This window comes from Akebia trifoliata, chromosome 12 (genome assembly GCF_017979445.1).
Source record: "Akebia trifoliata isolate Shusen 1 chromosome 12, ASM1797944v1, whole genome shotgun sequence".
NCBI classification, from domain to species: Eukaryota; Viridiplantae; Streptophyta; class Magnoliopsida; order Ranunculales; family Lardizabalaceae; genus Akebia; species Akebia trifoliata.
The window spans coordinates 17,148,558-17,154,547 of NC_141386.1; positions in this window are offsets into that span (position 1 = coordinate 17,148,558).

Sequence of the window (5,990 nt, forward strand, 5' to 3'; positions counted from 1 at the left end):
CTGGAAGTACAACCGTATCCCCCTGTAAAGATTGAGGAAAAAAATCAAGGGACTTATCAATCGATGAAAGATTTTTCCCTTTTAAAAGAACTTTCCAAGAACCAGCCGAGAAAGCCGCCATGCTCTCCTAAAGGAAAATCTACACACAGAAAGTATGGAGATTCTTCTATCTTCTCCCACAAAGGGAGATGACTGAATCTTCCTAAACCTTTCTTTTGGTAGTTTCTCTCTCTAGAATTGCAGACTTTCTCTCTCTTTCTCTATCTAAAATTGCAGACCTTATCTCACCCACAAACCCTAGCCCATATCTTGATCTATCTCTATCTCTTATGTTAACCAAGTTATCAAGAAATCTTAAACTCCGTGAAAGGCTTGGGTGAGGATCGAGTGATTTTTCCGTGGTGAGTCGATTTTCTTGATCCGATCTATAGTTTTTCTATATCATTAAATGTTTGGTTGTTGTTTTGTTTAATCAAAAGCTTCTTCCACGTATTTCTTAATTCTTGTACTACCAATGAATCCTGAACCTGATTTAGCCTATCAAGTGTTCAAAACAGGCTGAAACAAAAGAAAGTTGATTGCTAAAATATAATTTAACTATCGATTTGGTTTTTAATAATTTTTCTGTAAATTCTATTTTCTTTTATCCCCAAAATATGATGATCTCACTAGTTTAAAGTAGTTAAAAACTGAAAAATATGAGATCGTCACTTTTATAATCAGTGAGTTTGTCAATTTAAAAAACCTACAAAAGTTGATCATGGTTATGGAAATTTCTCAAAATATTATATATGGAGTTAAAAAGTTGCTCTCCATGTCTCAAAATCTTCTTTCACGGTTTTCAGTCTAGATTTGTGTATTTAATTGAACTATTTCTTAATTCTTGTATTACCAATAAATCTTGAGCCCGATTTAGCTGATTCAAGTGTTTAAATTAGGTTGAAAAACTAGAACTTTGATTGTTAAGATATAATTTAACTCTCAATTTGGTTTTTAATAAAAGTTTTTTTTTTTTTTTTTCCTGTTAGCTATATAAAAAAAATAAAAATATCTTTTTATTCTGATAAATTAGTTTATCGGAGACAAACATTGTGTTAAATGTCTTCAGATCTTGAGATATCTAGCAAAGATGCCTTTTAATAATGCCTATGCTATCTAGTTTTTTGGATCATGACCTTAGACACCAATTTTAAATTTATTTACTTTTTCATAGCTGAAAAGTGTGATCTTTATTAAATTTTGTGTTTGTAGGTCAATTGAAGGATATTTTCATAAAGTCCTTCAAGATGATAGAGCTAAATTGGATGATTTGCACTGCAATCATGAGGTCATTAGTCCGATCCAAGGTCCATAGGTATTCTCGGATCAGCTGTTACAGCTAAATTTTTAAAAATATGAATATATTATGTTCTTTTTGTCATTCATGCATTATCATAAATCATTGAAACATATCGAAAGTTACATTTAAATATTTGAAATTCTAAGTATCTCGTTTTGCATTCTATATTCATAATCATCAATTGTTTGACTGGATCATAATCATTATGCAAAAACTCAAGTAAATTACAAGATTGGAGAAAATGGAACTGAGGAAGTCGAAGAAAATATAATGTAGAGAGGGTTTTCAAAGAAAACACTTGGTCAGGATACTTTGGCATAATATTATGTTTAACTATAGCAAATGGTTCATTTTGATCTATTACTTTTATTTTAAGTTGCTTAGGGTTTCAACTAACAGTCTTGGGATATTTTACCATTTAAAAAAAAAAGAAGAAAAACACTAGTATCATTTAACATTATTATTTTCATTACTTAAATTTAAAATTCAATTTTTATTTTAAAATAATTTTTTAATTGTATGCAGTGAGACCCAACCCCTTTTGAGGAATCCAAACAACTAAGAAAATATGAGAGAGAGAGAGAGAGGGAGAGAGTTCTCCTAATCTTGAAACTCTCATCGTTGATTTTCATGAGCTGTCAACTCCCATCCATGCCTTACGTGTTCAAACCTTCGTAAGCTCTTAATTTGTTTGTTGATTAGTCACGTTCTTTTAACACTTTGAACTTTTTAGTCTTTCAACATGAAGGGGGAATATTCAAGATCAAATAAGATGATATTATAGTTCCCAATTGACCATGTGAAGATAGTTGAGATCCTTCACTTTGGTTGATCAACAAAGACTATTGGGTTCAGGCATCTATGCATTTGGGATCAGATACTCTAGTTTTCATTGAAGTCTAAATTTTAAGGAGAGACCTCCAAGCTATAATTAGAAAAATCAAATTGAGGTAGTTATCACCATTGAAGAGAATGCCTCATTTTGTAGATATAAATATCTGTAAGTTCACCATTTTCAGTTAACATATCTGGTCGGGTTCTACCTATAGGAGGGGTGCATTGACTTTTAATCCCTAGCATAGTGACAAAGTACCAATTCAGGAACAATTCGAAAAAATTAATAATAAAATTATAAATTTGCAACAATTGTAAAAGTAGAAAAATAATTAATTGAGATTAATAGCATGATCGGCGAACTGTGGAATAATCTGAAAGAGACAAAGAAAGTTGTAAGTGAAAATAGCTTTACTAATTCTATATATATCCCACTTGTCAAAACCATAAACCACCCCCCACTCACCCTTTTCACCCTTATAAACCCTTGAAAGCAAGATGTTTAAGGGAAAAAACAAGGGTTGTTTTTGATTATTTTGTGCTCAATGGATGTAAAGAAGAGTTACAATATAAAAATTGAGTTAATAATCAAGATAGCTTCCATTGCCACACCAACATTTTCTAATGCCACCATATGTACACTAATATACAATTGATTTTAATATCAGCTGATCCGAGCTATCCATCTAAAAAATTTGGAATCACAACATCACTCCTTCATGGACACGTACGATGTTAATTCAAGACATCGAAGAGCTTAAAACCAGTTTCTCTAGTATTAACTTTGAGTTCTCTTGGCACGAATCGAATCGGGCTGCAAATTGGTTAGCAGGAAAGGGTGCTTTACTATTAAATGACTTGGTTGTGTTAGATGTCTCAAATACTTCTCATGATCTATCCCAAATTTTGTTAGAGGACTCGTATTGCACATTTTTGAGATTTTAGCTCCTTTTGTAATAAATAAAAAAGTACGCTAATTTTGTTATGATTTATTTACATATGAAATGTGTTGGTATTAGCAAAAGTTGGTGTGCTAATAGAATGTCTCTTAAACAAATATTAAATTCCAAGTTGAAGACAAATGATTCTTGGGTAAAAAAATTAAGGGGTATTTGGTAAGAGGTTGATAGATATTATTGCAATTGGGCAGGTACGGCATTAGTTTTAGAATTGATTTGGGGGGAGGGGGTTACGTCATTGGTTTGAAAAATCAAGGCCATCTCAAATAAGCACAATACTAAGTATGTTAAAATTATCCTATGTAACATTTAAGCTTAGCGATGTAGGTTTTACTTCAAATATTAATCCCATTCAACTTGCATTCTTCGGTTGGTGGATTCAGGTTTATCAAGAAAAAGGGTTGAACGAAAAGGAGAAATACACAATAAAGATGTCGTACCTATCTAGTCTGGTGAAGGATGAGGAGATGAAAAGTTAGAAACTAAAGTAGTTGAGATTGGAGGAGATGAAAAGTTGGAAGAAAAAGTTTAGGAGTCAATGAAGTTGTGTTGGATAAATGTGGGATTCATCCTAATGTTTGAATGCAAGTGGAAGTAAAAGTACCAGCAAACATAACAATAAAAGTAAAAGTAAAAGTTAAAGTGAAAGTGAAAGTAAAAGTTAAGTGATATTTTTCCAAGTTGTGGTGCAATATTTTAGTCCCACATTGGATAGAAACAACTTAAGAGTATAAGTCTTAGATATAAGCTCTCACATAGTATAGTAAGAGTGAGAGAGATAGGGGCAAAGCCCATGCGCACATGAGGGCCCATGGGTTCTAAAAGAGATTTGGACCCATTGGTCTGAAAAAAACCCTAGGTGTGCGTGGAAGGCCACTTTTTCTAAAAATTTGTTAGACCATTTACTTTAATTAATTTATCCATAGAGTTGGACTCAATAAGTTACAACTTGTGACTATTGTAGGGGACACAAGTGGTGTCAACTCATGATTCTTTTAAGAGACACAAATAGTGTCACAACTATACTTACATGTGTGTCTATTCAAATGGTCACAATAAAAAATTGCTAGCACTTCACAGGGGTGAAATCATCGTAAGCCTATTGTGTCCAATACAGTCTCACTCATTTCAATATTATGATAGTAATTTACGACATATATAATTTATTTTCTTATTTTATTTCACTTCATTTTCTGTTTATTTTTTCTAATCTAACATCATCGATATAACAATCGTAAGACAAAAAAAAATTAATATTTCTACGCGGAATAGATTTTCAGAAATGATGAATCCTATAGTGGACCATCCTCTAGTGAAGCGTCATGAGATACTCGAACAGTTTGATGGGTCTAATTTCAAGAGATGACAATAGAAAATGTTGTTATACTTGTAGACACCCCATTTTTGCATCTGCGTAATTTAACAATTCGTCATCCGGTTACTGCGAATTCCTAATGATGATCACAAAGAACTCGAAGGCTTGTGATTACTATCCCTGATTCCCTCCATTTTCAATCCTTTCGTCTCCCCTACTCGTTACGACTCGAAATTGAAATTTATGCACGCATAGGATCGCTACACCTTACACCCGATTTAGCAAGCATGTACGTTTAGGTTCGCTACACAGTTCGATAACCTAGAGACCTCGTTACACTAAGAAAACATGACTTTGAAATTTTGAAATAATTACATCGGGACTGAAAGAAACCTTACGCTAAAATTTGTAGAAATTGACAAAATGACGAAAATACCCCTCATAAATTTTGGACCTCCGAAAGATCTCGAAAGTACCTCCATTGCAATCAGAGCATGATTTCGAGTCTAACGAGATCCAAACCGATGAAAACAGAGAAATTTAGGAAAAATTATAAAAATGACCGAAATGCCCCTCAACATCCAAATTCAATTTAGAGATCCCAATCCTTAGGAAAATGTAATAAAAATTGAAATCCAGTAAACAATCCAATCTAACTAAAAATAAAATTCAAATTAAAAAATTAAACAATTCAAATAAAAAAATCCAAACAATTAAAACTAAACAATTAAAATTAAACAATTAAAACTAAACAATTCAAATTAAGAAATCCAAACAATTAAAATTAAAATAAAAAAAATCAAAATTTAATCAAGCAATCAAACTTAATAAAAACCAAATTAAAAATCATTCAACCAATGAAAATCAAATCGACCAACATTGACCAACCAATCAAATTGAAAATCCTCCATCAACTAAAATCAATCAATTAAAATGCAAAATCGACTCAAATTCTATCGAAATCTAATTAAAATTCAAAATTAAACTCAATCAACCAAATCAAATTAAAACCCGAAATAAAATACAAATTAAAATTTTTAACCTAACCCAAAACAAAGCTAATCAATTAATAAAACTCAAAATTAAAAAATCAACCAATAAAAACTCAAAACAAAACCAATCACGACGTATTAACAAGAGACCACTAATGTGGTACGACTAGTGGGGAATCCCCACCATCATTCTCCAAAAGGGAATAAAAAAATAAGAAAGAAAGACATATAAAAATCAGCAATGAAAGGCTTGGAGGCCAGAAGGAACGATAGAGAAGAAAAGGGTTTCTTTCCTTTGATTTAGGGCAAATGAATTAGGGATATTGTCATAGAAAATTAATAAAATTATGGATATTTTGGTAAAATGAGCCGTTAGATTTTGATTCCCCGCAAGATGAGTTTTGAGAAATAGGTTTTCTCGACTTCTTCACAAAGAGTAATTTCTTGCTCTTGCGCGGAGTAACTCTTCAAAAGAGTTGCTCATCCAAATGCATCCAAACGACTTCTAACTCCCCGCAAGAGTCAAAAGTAGCCAAGGAGTCCTATCCAAA